The following is a 22,471-nucleotide window of genomic DNA, read 5'->3' as shown; positions in this document are numbered from 1 at the left end:
GTTTAAAGTGTGCTAAAACTATCCTTGAAAGAAATGCTGGCATATTTATTATACAACTTATGCACGATTTCGATATTTTTTATAAAGATAAAAAATTCAAAAAGCAAGAAAAAAATATCCTTTCTATACCTTAAAAATATAACAGCATTATGCATATTAAAGATCTGTTTTCAAAAATATTTTTCTTGAAATTAAATTTATTGTGGTGTTTTAAAATTTATCTGTACGACTTTTCTTTCTAAAACAGATATTGATTGAATTTATTTCGTTTTTTTAAATGGAATATATATTATAATGCATTATTTAATCGTTTGAATTGTTTAATTAAGGGTTAATTTTCTTTTTCTATGCTTCATTTATTCTAACGTAGTCAGCTCAATTGTATAATTGCACAACCGTTCGATGCCTCTTTTGACGCCTCCCTTGTTCCTCATCATCAACTGCTCTTCTTCTCTCTAATAAGAATCGATAAAATATAATTATAAATATAATGATAAAATTGAAATATTGCATAAAAATTTTGTAATATGGATGACATATGCATAGATAGATATAATTCTGGTTTATACTTCATAAAAATGTGAGGTTGTGCGATAAATTGTATTATTATACAATACATATTGTATGTTTTGTTAATTAATCTTTCTAAGTTAACATTAAATAAGTAATAAAAATTCTTATCAATTAATCAATTTTTGTTTTTGCAGATTAATAGTCTTTTATAACTTTTTTTTAATACAAAAAAAACTCACTATAAGCATGTTATAATCTGAACGTGTAATTTATACATATTTCGGTTGCCAAAAGTAAGAATTATACACAAAAGACATTTCTATCATAACAAATATACTATATAAAATATTAGTCTTCTAAATTCAAACTGTAATTAAATAACCGGCTAATGGCAATTATAAACGTAAATACATAGAAAATTAAAAAAATCAAGATGCAATCGGTTTATTTATCATTAATTACATAAAATTATTATTATTTTATTTACATATTGTCTTTGTTTTCGTTTTACGTTCGATTTTGCAAATATTACATATTAATTTTTTACTTGAAATTTGTAAAATTAAAATTTTGCCAGTACATCAAATATCATGAAAACTAAAAGTCAACAAATTTATATAAAAAAAACATATTAATCTTGAGTTAATCAGCATAATAAATCCCATTTTTTTGCTTTATAAAAAGTAAAGCTTATTGATTTATAAAGCTAAATATAATCAACTATATTTTATGGGTGGTATAGTTGAGTGGTTTATAATTATGACTCCAGTGTAGGGTCGCGGGTTCCACCCACCCCACTAATTTTAAAGATATTTACCTATAAGATAAATACTCAAGTTGGTGGCCAGAGAACAATGAAAGATATACCAAAAAGCATTGAAAAGTCATAGGAATAGAAGATTGCTGTGATGGCCGTTTTTCTGTGCCTCCAGAATAAAAAGGATCCCACACAGTCAGAATGGATATAGGTAAGTGTATAGTGTGATTATAGCTTGTAACTCTATGTGATGAACAGCAGACAGAATCTTATTTTCTCTCAACAATGATTCCCCTCAATGAGAAAGACCCCAATCCACGGTGATTATGGGTGACAATAAGTGTTAGGAGAGAAACACAGAGAGACGCATCCGTTAAAAATAGTTTATATTGGTATAAAGCGAACTTACTAAAAAGTAGTAGAATTAATACATAAATAAAATAAGTAAATTTGATTTACATATTTAATCATTACGATACTGATCATTTTATGAAAGTAAATGTGAAAACTTTTTTAATTGAAGCATTATATATATTGATATACATTTTTATTATTGCATTATTTTATAATCAAAATTTTTTAGGGTATATTTAGATTAAATAATACGTTTTTTTAAATTTACACAAATCATTTTGCACAAAAAAATATAAAACCTATATTGAAGAATAATAGTTTTTCAAATGAATGCGTTTTATCTTTTACGAAATCTATAATAATATAATATAAAGGTATATTTCAAACTCATAATTACAAAATGGCCAAAAAAATCTTGAATAATAAATAAAGTAATAGAATGTCGTATTCCTGCGCTGCACTTTTTACAAAAAAAGCGTAGAATCTGATATTATGAAACTGGCTAATTATTTCTCAATGTTTACTACGCCTAGACCATGTTATAAATCAGATTCATCTATTAGATGAGAAACCAAGCGAATTAATTTATTATAAAAGAAAATAAAAGTCATAATTGTTATTTCACGCTTTAAATATAGAATATATACAAAAATTATAAATGTTTACATCGATGATAAAATGTGCTCATTTTTGCAAAAAATACTATAAATATCTGATATTTTATAGATAAATACTAATATGTTTCAGTTGTAATTTATATTATGCCTAAAAACCCCAAAAAAAGAATTTTTCGGATGTAATTTGCTCGTAAATACAATAATCAAGTATGTTTTTTCAGACCAAAATGCGTCAAAAAAAGAAAATATTAGTATTCAGCTAAAATATTTTATTAAGCTTTCAATTATATTTGTTCATATTATAATCTATGCCAAAATATTCATTTTTATCACATAAATAATAATTAAATAAATATATAAAATAGACTTACTATGATAAATCTTACCAAAATATGCGAGTTTCTATTATTAAACTATATGAAGAAAAAATTTTTAAATCCGAATATCTTACATATATACAAACTATTTTTAAAGGTAAACAATCTCATATATTGTTTCTTTTACAACTTCAATATTTTTAAAAAAATCATATTTAAAAAGCTTATTATTTCATAGTAAAGCTTACATTATCACGAACTACAACTAACTAAACGTCCTCGGAAAATATTTTTATATTTTAATTTAGTGTATTTTGGATTAATTTTTTAAAATATAATTTACAATGATACTTAAAAATGTAAAAACCCACTATATTGAATTAGATTTCTAAAGTATAAAAGTTCTTCTAAAATATGCCTAAAAGGAACATTAGCAAAATAAATAAAATAAAATGTATAATTGTATACTACTTGCAACGTAGTCACATATATTTTAAATCCAAATAAAATACCAATTTAAAACGTTTTAAAATTCACATTAAGAATCGAGGAACTATTAATCCTATTCTATGAACCAAAGTTTATTTTAGATTCTATATGGAAATATATTTAATTATATAAGCGTCTATAGAATGCAACATTTCTTGTTGAATATAAGTTTTAAAATGATTTTTATTGATGCATTAATGCTAAACGGAAAATGAACCGCTATAAATATATTAATTTGCATAAATATTTGCAATAAAATAGCATATACCTGTAAAAAACAGAATAAAATAAAAAAAAAAGTTATAAAAAAAATACCTTAATTTATTTATTGTTTCTGTTACTTATATTTGTAATTTTAGGCTTTAATTTTTTCATATAGGTAAACTTAATATATGAAGATAATATATGGTAAAATAAAGGCGATTTTGTGTTGATGCCGGCTGGTAAATTTCATGCTGCAAAATAAATTCTGTACATCAGCACCTTGAAATCATTGGTTTTATGTGTATACATAAACTAAATTATATTTCAAATTCATAATTAAACTTTTTTTTGAAACGCACAGCAAAAAAACTTCTTGTTAAAATCAATCCAGTATTCCTATATACAATAAGTAAAGAAAAAATCCAACACTTATGGCAAAGAGAAAAAAATATTAAAGCTATATTAAATATAATAACAATATATCATAAACATAAGAAAAACGGCATCTTGCTATAAATTTACAACCAAGAAGGTTTACAAACTAATAAACATAAAATTTATATATGTGTCATTATGTGAGTATTATGTATTTATAAATTTTAAATACTTTTAAATTGACAATTTTTTTTAGTGATGATAAATTTTAATCAATTTTGTAAAATGTCTCAACTTTATCTATCAATATTTATAAATAAAAGATTTTATTACGATATTTGAATTTTTTCACCGATAAAAGATTTTCTGACGCGTTAATGAAGTCATAGCTAAAAATAAAATTTTAGAGATAAAAGTTAAAAGTTTTTTTGGAAAAATCTATGGCTATTGTATATACACATGTTTCTAAGATCAAGAATAACACAGATTTTACTACTTTTTAACTTAAATATATATTGCAAACTTATTATATGCTTCTAACTTTTCAGCTATAAGTCATAAATATAGAATTAATGAATATTTATTATGTATTAAACAATTTTTACATATTTATCTACATAAAAGATAGTAAAAAGACAATTTGTTATCTTTTTTTGCAATTTTCTAACAGCCGATATTTCATTGAATACATAAGTTTTGCTTTTTGATAAATTTATTAAGCATTTTTTCTTTGAGTTTATGCTGGTAAAAATATGCGTTTTGCATCAGCTTCTTGTCACGATTTAATATATTATGGTTTTAAAGATTATAGAAACTCGAAAGATATAAAAAATACGCATATAAAACAATTTTTTAGCGCATAATATTTAAATGTATAATCTTTTTTGTATACTGTTTATTTGTTTTTTTATGAAATTTTTGTTGACTAGCTCAAATAATTTAAATAGAAGTTCGTTTAGTGTTCTAATTTGCATATTATTTAAAGCTCGATAAAATACAATTGATGATTTTTTCTAGCTAATATGAATTTTATTGCACCTCAAATTTAATAATGGAGATAATCTGGCTCTCGGATTAAATTATTGTAAATTTATAATATAAACGTTTTTCTTATATAAGTGTATGCAATATGAAACTTATATTGGGTAAATTTTTGTAAAATGTATGATACTTCCAGATTTTATAGTTAAGAGTTACATTTGAAATTATTTCTAAATCTAAAGTTGATTTTGCTGTTTAATATAGGACAAGAAGCCTTTATATAAACAAAATAAAATTCAAAAAATGTAACTTTAAAAAAAATAAAATATAGAATATTGTATATAATGTAATTTTTTTCGGATTTTACCATAAAAACATTGTTAAAATGTAAAAGATATATACAAAAATTCATTTTGACGTTTTTGAACGTTAATTTTTACATTTTGCTTCCATAAAAATAAAATAAATAAATTTATTTTTATATGCTTCTAGAATATAGATCGTGTATCATAGGATAATATGATGAACAAAAAATGGACCATTATATTTAAAACATATATTTAATGTTTTTTTTACGATCTTGAAAGAAATATTATTAATTTTTTTTATATATAAATAATATTAATGGAGTATCTGTGGTTTGGTGTAAAGGGATGTTTGCGAAGCAAATAAATTATGCAACAAAATTCGCGAGTTCTAATCTAAGAACACGGCAAAGACGTGAAAAAAAGCTATTTAAGAGAATATTGTATTTTACTGTAAATTTTTTTTGATATTTTTCATAAGCTCATCTGCAAACAACAAATATATCAAAGATTCCATTAGCAGATTTTTATGCATGTAATATTATAGCGTACAGAATAAAAAATATTACGTTAAGTCTATTTTAATAACAGAATATATAAATAAATAATATTGACAATAAAAACTATAAATAAATATTAAAATTTTTTTTTTAGATCTGTATCCATGAAAGTGTCAAAATGCGCTATTACTATATAAAAAACATCAAATGGCATATTTAAAATTAAAGCACTAACGCATAAAGTCAATTAGATGTTTTCTATACACAGTAAATTGGTGGTTTTTTGAAATATAGATAGCGTATGATCTTTTGTAAATTTTAAAATTCGACTTTATTTTTTTTAGAATGGATTGAAAATTTACTTAAAGTGCAATAATTGCTGATTCACTAAAATTAAACGATCTAATTCACAATAAACTTTTTTATGAAAGGTTTTTATCAAAGAGACGGGCATTAAAAAAATTTAGAACCGTCTTACTATTTACATTATTTATGTTTAAATTATATTTCAATAAAAATAAAGCGATACCACCATCTGTATCCTGCATCATTATCATAACAAAAAAACCTAGAAATCTTTGTTGAAAAATGCACTCTTAGGACCATTAACATTCGCACGTTCTTTTTCAATGGATTCTATTATCCAGCGAATAAAAAGTATTGCTATTTTCGTATCGCGTTTGTAGTTATATTCAATCAGCCCCTTGGTAGAAATACGATATCTCTTTGCTAAATATAATTTTATTTCTAACTGATAGCTATTTTTATTTAAATACATATAAAGTTAATTGATGCAATTTAGGGTGAATTAAATTTCTTTGGGTTAAAAATTTAAGTTCTATATTACATAAAAGAAACAGATAGAATAAAATATAATTCTTTATAGACTGGTTTTTGCATCTGTCCATTTTCTATTTAACATTTTTAGATTTTTTGTAAAAAATAAAGTTCTATTGTTTTTGTATCTTGTGTTTGTGTTTATTTGATTTTTAAAATATAATTTTGATTAATTTGCATGATTTTGTTCATTTTTTCATAATATTAAACAATTATGGAAAAGAATGTAAATAATATAACCTTTTACTATAAATGTTCTTTTTTATGTATACTACTAAACAGAAACATGCAAATAATATGTCAATGGCAGAAGTGTTTATTAAAATATAAAAATATTTATCTATTATCTTGTCTAATTCAAATAGAGTGTATTTAAATAGGAAAAAATTATATTTTCATTGATTCTAATATAAATAAAAACTATTACAGAAGTATATTATCTGTTGAAAATTATATTTGGATTGAATTACTTTACTCAAAATAAATAGGTAATTTCTGCTTATTTTTGCTTAATAGTCTTTATTTTTATTAAATTCATCTTTATTAGCTAAAAAACAAAATAGTAATATTTAGAGCTTATTTTATTTCAAATGTTTTCTATCATATTTTGTATATTGTTTTTGTGTGTTGATTTTTCGTGATGATTGACTTTTGTATTATTTTTCATATTACAGATCTTAGTGAAATGCGAAAATTTTCGCATATTCTATAATAAACTTCATTATAGTAAAATAATCCAATTTTGTAAAATCTTTATCACCATATAATAGTAGCTGAAATTTTTTCTTTTAAATTTCAGAATATTTTCATGTAGCATGATGCATGGTCTTCCCCAATCGTTTATTGATATTTTTGTATTTTTCTAAACTTTTATATTTTGTTTTAAAAATTGATATAGATAATCTTGAAAGATGTCAAACATACTTAAATCGATATTTTTGTGTTTTTTTTAATATTTTAATTTTCAAAGTATATTTAATAATAAAAACTATAAGAAAATAGTTAAAAATACTGTAAATATTTTGCGTTTCATTTCGCTTGTGTAATAGCTACATAATCTTCATGTTCCTTTATTATCGGAGGATCAATATTTCGGAATAGGTATGGCCTTATCTTTTTTAAAGCAGGTTAATTTTTATTTTATAAAAAATTCGTATTTTTGCGACTTAAGAAGGTATACAATGGTTTAGACATCTTACAATTTCATATCTTGCATATTTTCGTGTGACACGATTTGATATCTTAGTAATTTAATCATCTGTCAAAGAAAAATATTAGCTAAAAATATGAAAAAAATCATACATAGAACTTTCAGAACGGTAAAAATTCAAAAAGTTTAGTTATGTGTAAAAAACATAATATATGAGCATTCAATAAATTTATACACGTTTTTTTATCTATATATGTCGACCGAAATCTAGTTTCGTTGTTTTTTTTCAAGCGCAGTATTCTATTATGATTATGGCTTTTAAAAGCAAAAAATAACATTTATAGACCTATAATTGCATTACGAACTAGACAGTTTTATTAACCGTGAAAATTATAGATTTAAAGACCTAAAAAAATTGAGAAAACAGATGTATCTATTAAAAATACAAGCATAAAAACCTTAAATTTACAGTTAAAAGAACTATAGCTTAATAATAGGTTTTATTCTATATTTGATTTGTATCAGACGTACGACAGAACTGAAAATCTTTATTTTTAAATCAAGTATCTCACACAACATTCAAAGATTTTTGGCATTAATAATATAAAGTGAATGGCTTTTTATACATCATTTATCATAATACACATCTTTTTCATATAGTATTCGCGAATTGCGATATATAGTCTTTAGGATAAAATCGTTTATCTTCATATATAAGGTCTTAATTGGTTAAATATATAAAAATATAATTTGTAAAAAATTTAAAATAATCTTTTTTTATTCAATTTACTATAGCTTATATGCATATATGTTGCATGGTTTAGGGCAGAATCCTTTGATCCATTATTTTAGAATCTAGAAATCAAATATAGAATCATGATCATATTTTATGAAATCATTTGATTTTACAGTATTAGAATTCGTTTGAAAATATAATGCATTGTTTTTTTATATGGTCCCAAATTAAAAACTGTTTTAAATAACGCTCCCATAGCAAAAATAATTTGATTATATTTTATTAACATTTTGTACGTCATTTAAATATTGGAATTGATTTTTTATATAAATTTATAAATTTATTTTAGTGTTTAAATCTATCATTCCATGGGTTTTTTCTATACATATTATATCTATTGCAGACTTTATATTTTGATAATTATCAATTTTAAGTTTTTGTGCATAACTATTTTATTTAATGTATGTGTATTTTTTAAAACAATTATAAACCTTTGTAATACAATTTATGATAATAAGTTAGCATAAAATATCTTTTTGTAAAAAATATGAGGAGAATATGATCTAACAGCTATAAAATTTGCGTTAAAACAGTAAAAAAGTTCCATAAAGAAGGCTGGAATATTAAAAGTAGAAAAGTATAACACAAAAATCTTGTAATGTTAGAGAATAACATAAAAAAACATCATGCCATCATCACCGATCTCAAGACACTGTAGAAAAAGCAGCAATAAAGTTTATTGTGTAAAACAAGACGTGAAACATTACACCGAAAACTTTTACAGCCAAGGATAATGATATGTTTGATATTATTGGATTATCACGTTGGAGAAAGACTGTAAGATTTAACCAATTTAAGAAGGGAAATTTGTTTTATTCAAGACAGAAATGTGTTTTTCGGCAGGTTTAAAATGTGCACTTGTAACGTATCCATGAAAAAATTCGATCGCTTTGCAATATGATACATAAATGTTGGTCATGATTACACGCGTGGGCACAATACGAATTGTAAGATGTCTCTATTTCTCTTATCAAGACGATACAATATATAGAAAACCCAAAAGATTTAAACTCACTCAGTGCATGAGATCTACAAGAACTTTAATGTATAAATAAAGGTTGAAATTAGAATAAAAATAGATATGCTAAAAAAACAAAAAAGATGTAATATTTTTCTGTACGATAAAAAAAATATGATTAAGTTGTTTAAAATCGGTTCAACTACCCTTGACAACTTATATGAAGTTGAAAATATAGTATATAGGGAGTATGTCACTATATCAAATGAAATATCTTTAATTTACAAGTGATAAACAATGATAATACTATTTTAATGACTTGGGATGGAATTTTTACAAAATTCCATAAAAAATATGTCAAAGTGCTGATATTCTCGGAAGAAGATCAAGCATACATGCAGGCTCTCACACTCCGTAATAGACAAAAACTAATCTTATTTGAGAGAAAAGAAGCAGTTGATAAAGATAGATCAAGGTAAGGTGTCAAAAAATGAATCAACGAGTTGTGCTATATTACAATGGGCTGACCCATTTTATACACATAAAATTGTTTTATGGGAAATTAACCCATAAATTAATAAAGCAATTGTTAAAATATAAAACATGGTTTTATTTTAGTCAGCATCACAAATAGAACCGAAAAGATTTATTTTTTGTGGCACTAAATAAACAACATACATTTTCATCGTAGATGTTCTTGTGAACATCAAATCAATATAATTATGTGTAAATATATGTCAAAACGATATATACATAGATTAAGCTATAGAAATCATAGTTGGAAAGTATCATGTAATACAAGGAATTACTGTGGGAAAAAGACAAGAAAATACTAAGCAAGCATAACAGTTACATACTTAAAAGTAAACTATTTTGTGTAAAATGCAGAAACAAATCATTTTTTAAATATGCATTGTTAGCGGGCTTTTTTTAATTACATAAATCTGTCAATTATTACTTTGACCAGATTGATATGTGTTTATTTAACATTTATACCTATACAGAGATTTTGCATTATAATTTAATTGTATATAAAAATTCTTTCCCCTACAACATCACCTGTGTGACACTTCGTATGAAAACATATTGAACTGCAGTAACAATGAAATTTTAAAAGAAATGCGCATAAGATTTCGAAATGTTACAGTTCATATTTTGACTGTATAATGTAAGAAATGCAAAGTATTATGATTTTTTAGGATTTTTACTCACTAAGTTTTTCTTAAAGACAATAAAAAATCGTTTTTTTATAATCAGGAATAGACGTAAATTACAAAAATTATGATTTAATAGAGTTTTTATAAAAAGTGTATTTTTTTGTTCGTTTTATAGCAAAAAACATAAAATAATATCTTTATCGATACTTGTAAATAATTTGAATTCATATAATGCGCAAAGAAAACAAAAAACAAAAGTATAAAAACGTATTATTACTGCAATTTATACATTTTTCTAAAATATCATCTAGATACTGATTTATTGTTCAAGCTGGATTGAAATATCAATTTAGTGGTAGAGAATGCTATTTAACAGCTTTTGAATAATTCAAAATCACTTTAAGCCTATATAAAAGAAAAATAATAAGACTCAAGCGAACAAGGAATATTATTGCAGTTATTACGCAATATAAAAAATTTGAAATTATTCTATTTTCTAAAATTTTGTTCAGAAAATTCTATGCAATCTCTACATCTGTTTGTAATAAATTTAAAATAATAGAAGTATATGCAAACTTTGATTGACGAATTTAAGTCTACAAATCTCAAAGCTTTAATTTTTTGTATCTATATAAAATTTAGCAGAACAAAATTCTAGATTTCATCATAAAACAAAATCTTTTCTTGCATATTTATAAACTTTAAAAATAAACAAATATGTAAATAACAAATAAAAAAAAACCAAATCAGATTATAATTATATAATCGATTTCAAAATGAATTATAATAAAATCTATGATTAAAAATTTATTTTCTAGAAAAACACATTTTATATTCTATATGGTTAATACCATCAAATTTAAGCCAACAAATTTTAAAAGATCCCCTTTGATTTTATGCTTAACTAGAACAAAAAAGATTACATATTTCAAAATAATGCGTAGCATTTACATATAATTAATGTAAAAGGTATTTCTTAAATTCTAATTTTTGCATTTTTATATATAAAATAAATGAATTCTGCATCCCCACGACAGTTACTCAAAGTCAAATGAAAAAGTTACAGCTGCCTTATAAAAAATTAATATTATTTTTATCGAAGGGCAAAACCATGCCTATTTGAACAGCTTTAATTTTTCCTTTCAATAAGCATTCACGTAATAATCTATGGAGCATATTCATATCAGGGTTTGATATTTTAGTGTAAACATGATTTTCATTGCAAAAATTTGACTGTAAACAGGTTATTATCTTCAAGGCTACTTAAATTGTTATTAAGTAAAGCTTTTGATTTGATATTTTTATGCCATATATTCCCAGTTCATGATTTTTATTTACTGATTATTTCTATTTTCATATAATCGTATGTTTTTGTATTAGATGCCTAGCTAAATATTATATGCAGTCTTATAGTTTTAGATAATTACTTACATAGTAAAACAAATCATGAAATATGAAGATAGATCAAAAAATTTTTATATTTTCTATTTCAGTAACTTATGTCAGATAAACTAAAAACACCAGAGGATATAAATAAGCCTGCAGGTATCTAATTTACTTTTTTTATTTGCTTAGTATAAGACGTAAAGTGTATTCAAATACCTTATTTAGTGCTAACATACCATCTTTACGAGCTTCTGTAGATAATAAGTAAAAGTCCCATATCAAGCCCAACGCATTAATACAACTAGTATATTATCTTAGTATATTCATAATCATGTCAACTAAAAAGTACAATATGCTTAGAAATTAGATCTATTACAAAAGAAATTTTGTTTTGATAATCATCCCGGTTATTTTGCTATTTTTTTTACGTTATTGAATTTACGCGAATATATATTCATTTCACTTAAAATACTGTTAAATGTGTTTTATTAGATATTGAGCGTTTTATTTTGTGAAATTATATATTTCCTTACTTTACTATTTAAGGATGGGTGAAAAATTAAATCAGAAGCAGAGCACTACAAAGATAAATCATGCGAAACTGCGGCTGTAACTGAGAAAAAAGATGTGTTGGCAACGGAAAAGGCACAAACCTCCTTGAAAACATCAAAATTTTCTCTGGAGTTAGAATCGATGTTCACATCAACAGAATCTTCTTTGAATGAATGGGTTCAAGATGCCTATGCGGAAATACTACTGCACTTCAATCATATACCACGCTTTGGATGAGAAACATAAAAAATATTACAGCGGAAACTCCAATGTAATATGTCCCAACAGGAACTCAAAAGAAAGCGATGAATATGTTAATAGACTAAAATAGAAGGAAGTCGATTGTCAAATGATCTGATGCCGAAAACGTCAAAAAGAGCTAAATAAGTAATTCTCTCATTTTTGAATAATCGTGTCGACTTCTGTAGAAGGAAATTATATGAATATACGAAAGCTTAAAAAAGGCAAAAATCGTTGAATTGATAAGGACAAGAAAAATTTCATACTACAAGGTTGACTCTAATATTCTCCAAACTATAAATAAGATGAAATTATCATTAAAAAACATACATAGGACCTCAAGAATATCTCCGATGTCGCAGTATTGCTACAAACCGCACAATATACTTAAAACGCCTCACATTAAACCCGAAAGAAGACAGCCAATATATTTTAGAAAAAATTAGACTTTTGTAAAGAATAAGAAATGGACTAAAATATTCAAGAAAAAAATACGCATTGAAGTTATAGAAGAGAAGTAAAAAAATTAAGAAAAATAATGAGATCAAGAAACATGATCCTAGACATAGATGATCATATTTAAAAAATTCATATGTTTATGCTTAAAATATCAGAATATTAAAGAAAAATAATGAGCCGTACAAAAAAAATGGGAAAATACCAAAACAAATAACTGCTTTGAGCTTAATAGAAGATTTTTTTACAGAGGATTGACTCAAAACAAAAATTATACAATAGAAAGCTTCAGATTAACGAATCAAAAAAATTTGGGATAAAGTTATTTAAAACACAACGAAAATAATCATAACGATTACCTATGCTAATTACCAGTCGAAAAACAGGACAAAGTATGCTTCAAAACAGAAGTTGAATATTATAATATAATAAAATCACTGCCAAACTGGAAATCTGCTGGCAGAGATGGAATCTTTAATTTCTTTACTAAAAAAATGACGAGCCTTCGCAAATTTGTATATCTGATTATATCGAATGAATGTTTGGAAAATAAAATCTGGAAAGAGCAAATAACTCAGGTACGACAAGTCTTATAGCTTTAGAATATGTCAAGAAAGAAAACTACTAATCAACAACCAAGTGTATTTCATATAAATATAAATTTTCATGAAAAAAGTTCTAAAACCATTTAATATGAGGTAAATACGTAGATTTGAATTGTAGAAAACTAGTAAGCTAACAGTAAGGCGCGTGCAAGGAGCAAAAGAACAAGCTTTTACTAATATTGCGATAAATAAATAGCATGGGAATAATTAATATACAACGTGTATTGATGTAAAAAATGCATTTGACTCATAGGTAAATAACTACCTACATGCATGTATCACAATTTTTAACATCCAGCATGTAAAACGTCTTTTATAAATATGATTACTAGTAAATGGTGTATATCTTTAAGGTTAAATGGAGAAGAAATCATGTATAAAAAAAAATAAGCAAATACACAGGGAGACAGTCCGTAACTTTTTTTATTCGTTTTTTGTATTGTTCCTTTTCGCAAAAAATTTAATGAACGTTTTCTAGGGTTAAGTGTAAGTAACTTTGCAAACTCCTATACAACAAAATATCTACTCTTCATAGATGACTTTAAATTAGTATCAAAAACTCCAGAAACACGTATGTTTATGACGAACGTAACAGATACTTTCTTTAATGCTGTAGGCCTTCAAACAAAAACAAGTGGCCAACTAACCATGAATTATGTGCAAATGTAGCAACATTTATAGAAAACTCGGCAGCATACAAATATCTTTGGGTAATTGAGAATAGAAAATCAGAGCTAAACCAAGAAACCGTAGATATAATTGCAGAACAAATATTAAATCGAATAAGAAATTTATGTAAGACTAAACTTAATGCTTGTAATTTATTTAAAGACATTGATGAACATGCAACATCAGTCATAAATTACCATAAAGGCGTATTAAAATTAGAAGCAGTAGAATACATCAAACTTTTTGATAAGATAAGAGATATTTTACTAGAATTTTCCATTCAACTATAACCTAATAATAAACAAAGATTATATATAGAGAAACATGAGCTAGGGCGTGGGCTATGATGTATCGAATTTAAAGCTGAGAAGGTGATCTACCAGCTAAAACTTTTGCTTGAAAACAGTAATAACAGCCCCCTGAGGAGGGCTGAGATTTTAAAAGTAGAATAAGATAACAAGACACATCTCTCACTAATTGAAGAATATCTTGTAAGTAAGTATCATTGTAGCATCACCGACTTCGAAACACCGGAGAAAAAGCAGAAAGTAAGTCTATTTTGTAAAATAAAAGAACAACCATTACACTAAAAACTTTTTATAGCCAGGGAAAATGATATGGTTGACATTGTTAGATCAACAAGATTGATATAAGACGGTGACGTTAAACGAATTTAAATAGGAACTTTTTGTTTTATTAAAAACAGAAATATGTGTTTCGGTGAGAGGATAAAATGCCCACATTGTAACGAAGCTATTAAAACAATTGACACCTTGCAACACGAGGCAAGAAAATGTCTAAACATGATTACATGCGAAGACACAATGAAGTCGTATGATTGTTAATTTTCCTCCTTCAAGACAATACAACTTCAAGCAAAGCAAAAAGATCAGAACCCATTAAGTACAAGAGATCTGCAAAAACGAAAATGCAAAAAAAAAGTTGATTTCCGAATAAAACTGATATTTACATCAAAAAATAGAGCTGATTTTTTTCTATACGATAAAAAAGAAAATATGATAACGCTGATTGAAATGGGCATAACTAGCCTTGATAACTTTACTAAAGTTGTGAATGGAAAATATAGGAAGTATGACATCTTGGAGAATGAACGTAGATTGATTTACAAATTTAAACAAAAGATTGTACCATATCTGATGACTTGGGATGGGGTGGTCACAAAATTTCATAAAAAATAAGTTAAGGAGTTAATAATTACAGGCGAAGTAGAAGCATACATGCAATCTCTCACAAACCACAAGACACTTGAACTCATCATATTTGAGAGAAGAAAAGCAGTTGATTAAGATAGATAAGGGTGAGATGTCAAAAGATGCATCAAGGAGTTGTGCAATATTCCCAGCACGCTGACTACGTCTAAATAGATAAAATAAATTTACCCATAAATAAATAAAATATTCTTTACTTTACTTGTAAAACATTTATTTATAAAAATAATAGAAATTAAACATTAACTAGTAAGAATATATTTATGACATATGCACAAAATATTATTTTACCTCTATAATATCCTAAAAAGAAAAAAATAAATACATTTACGTTTGGTTTATTTTTATATTTGAAATCATATAAATTTGACAACCTGTATTTTTTTGCGTTATGCGTAGAGTCTATTTTAATACGATCCTAGCAAAAATTTTGAATCAGTTCACAACTAATAAAAACAATATACAGCCAGCAGAAATAGATGAAAATAATAACCTAATGTATTAATAGTATATGTCTTGAATTTATATAAATAATTAAGAGACTATAAAAAGAAATTTTCATAAATTATTGTTGGTTTTGAAGAAACTTTTCAAATGTTTTATGTTAATGTTTAGTTAGAGGTTAAAAATATATTTAAGATCATAAACGAAACATTTTTTAACGTGCCAATTTTGTATAATTAATCCTATTTGGAATAAAATACATTTTTTTATAATTCCCAATGCTATTTATCGATATTTTGTGAAAAGTATTGAAAATCACATAAATATTAATTTTTGTTATTATTAAAGAATAAGACAATTTTTCAACTAAAAAAATGAATTTAATCATTGCAAATAACACTTCACAAAATTTGTATATGAGTCTTGCATCATTAATATAATTTTTTTTATTAATTAAAAATCACTGTCTATCACAATTGTTGTTATCTACATGTTAGTTTGCCTCAATAAATGATTCTATTCTAATTTAAATTTTGAAATGGAAAGTAGCATTTATTTCTCTCATCATAAAATAAATCAGTAAAAAGTTTATTAAGATTACGATGAATTCAAATAATTATATATTTTCTAAAAAAACAACATACATCATGACGGTTAATATAGAGAAATAGTTAAAGGTTTAGAAAATTTGTTTTTTTTAAATGCTATAATCTTCATTTTAAAAAGGTCAATGGCATTTATATTAGATGTTTTTGTTCTATATTATTAGGCATAAATACTCATTACATTTTTTTTTGCTTATAAAATATAAATTATCAGAATATTGAACGGTAAAAATCAATACGTATAATAAGTACATCTTCTAAACTTATTTTTTGCGTTTATGATAGAATAAACCTTATGTGTGGATAAAAATGATTAAGTTTACGTAGATATCAAATTATAATTTTTTTATCATTTAAATATGCGACTTATGAAAATAAAAAATATTCTGTTGTGCACTGTTATATGTATATTTATATTGCAATAATTTTAAACACCCCACGATACTTTATTTGAACGACTAAATCGTAAAAAGATTATATTATAATCAATTTATATATAATATTATTTCTAAAAAACATTATATTGTACATAATTTTTTTTAATATGTCACAATATCTTTTCTTAGATTTTTACCAATAAGTTCATTTTAAAATGCATATAATTACATTTTTTTAGATGATTAAAATACAAATATAAATTGTTGATTTATTTTTGAAAATATTTTTACGTAGAATATAGCAAAAAAATGAACTTTTATTGCTGAAGTTTCTACAAATATCAGCCAAAACAAGACTTGTTTTAGATTTTTGATAATTTTATAATGATAAACTATATTTTTTTTTAGTTTTTGCGTATTAATTTATTGGTTATCTAAAATACCGTATAAATATATTTCATAAATATCTAAAATACTAAGCAGCGTTTTTCATCTGAATTTTCTACACGAAAATCACTTTTTATTTTAATAAGAACTTCTTTAGATTGCTATATGTATTTGTAAATTTTATTTTTTTATTCATGAATCCAAAAAAGGCATTTTTATATAAGATTATTGTACAAATATATAATCTTGTTATATTAAGAAATTGTTAGATCTTTGAATTAACTTTATTTTATTATTTTTTTTGCTTTTCTTTAAAATAAAAAAAAAGTTATTCTGCATATATCCAATAAACAGTATAATCTATAGTTAATACTTTTTACATGTATTTCAGAGTGCCCCTGTAAAAGTTTATCTGGAATTTTTGAGTTTATTAGGATTCAAAATTCAAACTTGAACTTACAATTTATATAATATTAGACCCCTTACGTTTAAATGCACTCTCTAAAAATACAGATACAAAACGAGCAGACACAACGTTTTTCTCTGTATAGAAATAATACCACAATATAGCAGTTTTTGAGGGTAACAATCGAAAAGGTGTTTTTTTTATGATGTGTTAACTTTTGACTTTTGTGTTTGATATATGATAGTACTAAACTAAAAAATTTAAGACAATTTTTGATAAATATTACCAAAATTTTGTAGTGATAATAAAAAAATCTTCTTTATTACCATAAAGGCATATGAATTAAATGTATCAAAAGATATTTATTTTTTTGCCGAAGATACTAGAATTTATGTTTATTATTTTTTCTTGGTATATTAAAAGCATTTATAATTCTGTTTGAGTTGCATTTTTCTAGCCAAAAAAAGGTATATTATTACAAAAATCTTATATCTTGTAAAAAAAAATTCCTTTTTATTTAAGAATAACTAGAAATAATAACATCGCATTTTAACAAATACGGAAAAATTGCGCATAATATTCATATAATGACATTTAGTTGTTTATTAGTCATATTTTAGCTTTATCTTTAGGCTGGAAAAAAATAGCCAGTCTCTATAAGCCAAGAAAAAGTAACAGGCAATTTTAGAAAGAAGGCAGAATTTAGTTTATTTTTAGATTGTCTTAAATTAAAGATTTATATTAAATATGTAAATCGACGCCTGTTATTTTTTTTCATTATTAACTTCTCTTTAAATTAGGTTTGATTCCAGAAGAATTAATTGTTGTAAATTTACATATAGTTATCGAAAATATATTAAAGGTACTTATAAAGGTTTTTTTATTGTTCCATAAGTAATTAATATTATATTTTTAGATTTTATACGATGAATAACACCATAGTGACACAATTATAATTATAATTCCAATTGAAAAAACTTGTGCCAAGATTCCAAATGAGTGGTTCAAAACAGTAAATTTTGTCATATAAAATAGTACAAATCATGCAAACTAAACACATTATCGTAGCTTTTTTATATGAAAATCTGCTTTTATTTTAGAATGCAATTATGTTGAGAGTTTATTTATATTGATAATAATTATATTTTTGCTAAGTCAAAAGATGATCAATAATAATTGTGTAGATAAGCCCTTATATAGCTTTAAATTGCTTTTATATAAATATATAAATATCAATACGGCTTCGTGTCTAAAGATAACAACTTTGATGTTACTCGTATATTCTAAAATTTATTTAAATATAATTGTGCTGATCAAAAAGGATTATATATTTTCTATTTATTTTTTGTGTCCAGCAGAATTCATGTTATTACAGCAAGAATCTATTTTTTATGAAATTTATCACTAAAAGTTCAATCATTATCACATATTACATTTCATATCATTATTTTTTTTTGCAAAATCACCTATTCAATATAATAAATTTTGCAATTGCAGTAATAATGTGTTTTTTTTTCTTTTCTATGATTAAAATGTGTTGTGGGTTTCTTTCTACATGCAACACATTTTATGGTACAAGTTAAATAATTAAGCAAACCTTGATGCTTTGTCATCTTTTTTTTTGTATACTTTTTTCTTTAAGGCATTAAAAGAGTAACTAACTATTCTTGTTTCAAATAGTTTTTTTTTTATCACAGAATGCTTTTACATCCTGTAGCTAAGATAATTTTAAGAATAGTTCTACTAGTGCGTAAACATTTTACAACGCCTATAGATGTTTTTTTCTTTTTTTCGATATCCTAACATTAACTAAAAATTATATACAAGCATACACAGAATTTACTTTTTGATTTATTGTGCTCTTAAAATTTGACGCATTTTACTCTGAATTTACCAAACAGTTCATGCTTAAATCTACACTGAGAATTTTTGTTGCATACTTAGCAATATTGTGATAAATAAAAGCTATTTTCTGTGAACTTATTGATTTTTAAGAAGCATTTTTTCTGTAAGATAGTTGAATTTCTGATTATAATATTTAAAAGTTTGTAAAAAATCCTTTATAACAATTATTGTGATTCTATATATAATAAAACACTTTTAGTATCTTTTGCGGCTGACTATCATAACATTTTCTAGAATTTATATTTTTATTCATATTTTTTATATTTCATCATGAAGCCATAAATATTTTTTTAAGTTTTATTTTTTTGCAACTATATATTTATATTGTATATGAAACGTTACTTTGTGTATTTGCATACAATATACATGCGTTGGTTTTCTTTCTATTATGCGTTTAATGTAAAATATCATATTCATCTTATTTATGGTTTGATGCATGATTCGTGGTATTGGTCTTAAATAATCGAATAGATTTGTGTCGATGATTAATAAATAACTGTCGCTAGAATGTGTCGCCTTACGTGGTGTGTTATTAAATTCCTTTTATAAATGTCATATCTAATTGTAAAAAAAGAAAATGTTTTTTTACGAATTTTAATTGTTTTTTTATTGTCTTTTGTTATATATTTCTTTAGTCTATAAAAAGCATAATTAAATTTTTATATTGATCCTAAGAACAAGAAGCACAAAATTTCTGTTTTTTGTAGCTTTAAAGGTCAATAAAGGAAATAAACTGCATTTCATCTTCAGTATAACAGGAAAATACATTTAAAATTATTTTTTCGTTATTTTAAAAACAAAAAAAAAATGTGATAATTAAATATTTTAAAAATAACCAGTGATTCAATATGAATCCAATCAATAGAATTTTTTTAGATAATCCATATAAAATTTATTACATTTATTAACGTTGAATTTATATAAATTTTTCTTTGAGGACAAACTTTTTTTAGCTGTTCTTAGTAGATTTTATCTAGTGGATTATAAGATGAATTGATAATTTTTTATGTAATTAAGTAATTTGTTAGCAATATGATGATAAAAATTACAATAAATTTTTTTAATTATTTTATTTATGTATGAATAAATAGAAGGCTGTATAGAGTCAAAAAACTAAAATTTTTTTCTTACAGATATAAATATATATACAACTAACTCACTTGATTCTTTGCACTTATAAGAGTACCATATACCAATAAATAAAGCAAATTTAATGCAAGAAAGAATAAATTAAATCTCATTATAGGCTTATTTATATCAAAAAAATACTATAAAGTGAAGAACTTGAAAACTATATATGAATTTGATGTTTTAATGAACAGAATGGCTTTATTTAAAAAATTTTTAATGTCAAAAATATTAGTTTTGTTTGTAAGATGCTTATATTAGCTTTTTAATTTCTGATCTTTATATATTTCACTTAAATTTAAAAAATTAGATCGTTTATTTAATTTAATGACATTACATTGTTTGTATTATGCCGTTTTGATTTTCTTTCGAATAATAATATCTGGAAAAATTTATTCTTGCATATTTCTATTAAAAAAACGATATTTATGAAATTTTGTTTAGAGATTATTTAATCGATGTTTTTTCGGTTTCTATATTCCTATGATTTTATTTTCTGATTTAAATTAAACACATAAATTTGTCGATGAAACTCTTTTAATATCACCTATATATCTTGGCATGTTTTTTTATTACGTTTTTGGCTACTTTATCGATGTTTTTGGTTTTTTTATATGAATCTTCAAGGATTACTTATATAGTTTAAAATATGTTTAGATCGCAAAACGTTGCAAATGTATCATACCTTATTTAAAAAATACATTTTATTATATTTATTAGAATTCGAATAGGTAATGAGAAGACTAAATGTAAGCATTTCATATCTTACAGTAAATTGAATATTAATACAATATAATACTGCACACATCTGCATTATCTTTGCTTTGTTTGGATCAAAATTATGCATCGAATTAGGCCCATACTTTTATTTCTTGTATATTTTATATCAGCTTATGTTTTTTATGGCTTAGGTATTCTTTTTGCTTTTTTAAATTTTTAGAGAACTTCATTTTACTATTTTTTCCATACGTAGCATATATAAATAATACTTTTTATTCATATTTATTCGGATAGTTTTGTGTCTATGCAGATAGCTGCCAGTGCATGATATGTAGATCGCTATTTTGTAAAGCTGTTTTTATGTTTGAGAATTTATGGCGTGTCTCTTTACTAACAGATAAAAATAATGAATAAAAATCTTTAAGATACTTGTCCCAGTTAATTATTTTTATATAAATATCATGTATCTATACAGTTTTGTAATACAAGCCATTTTAGAAGCCTATAATCGCCGTGGGGCAAAAAGAAAGTATGTGTTTACATGTAGTAGACGTATACTTGTTCTAAAAAGTTTTGTATTTTATATACCATAATATAGTTAAGTACAATCGAACCCTTGTATTTGCAGCTTAATATAATTGGCGTATATTTGCATTTATCAAATCATTTTGGATTTATAGTACTGCAATGTACTTGATTTCTCTGTATGATTTATATATAATATATGTATTATATTAAAATATGCTCAAAATTATATAGCTATACAAATGAAAAGTGCAAAGGAATTTTCTATCGCAGTGTTTGACGATTAAATTCATAGATATTCATTTAATCTAAAGTTAAATCAATAGAATGCATTCTTTGAAGTATGCTTATACACATCTAAATCTCAATACATAGAATATGTCTTAGCGTAAGTTTTTTTTGCATTATTCAGCACAGTCATATAATTCGAGAATATTTTTTCTATTTGATTTATTAATATTTTATGTGTAATGGTATTTTTATTTATTCACATTCGTATTCTAATTATTTATTTTTTTAAATAAAAA

Source organism: Rhyacophila brunnea, unplaced genomic scaffold, assembly GCF_057557595.1.
Source record: "Rhyacophila brunnea isolate RB1 unplaced genomic scaffold, BYU_Rbru_1.0 scaffold_71, whole genome shotgun sequence".
NCBI classification, from domain to species: Eukaryota; Metazoa; Arthropoda; class Insecta; order Trichoptera; family Rhyacophilidae; genus Rhyacophila; species Rhyacophila brunnea.
This window is presented reverse-complemented; position numbering follows the sequence as displayed.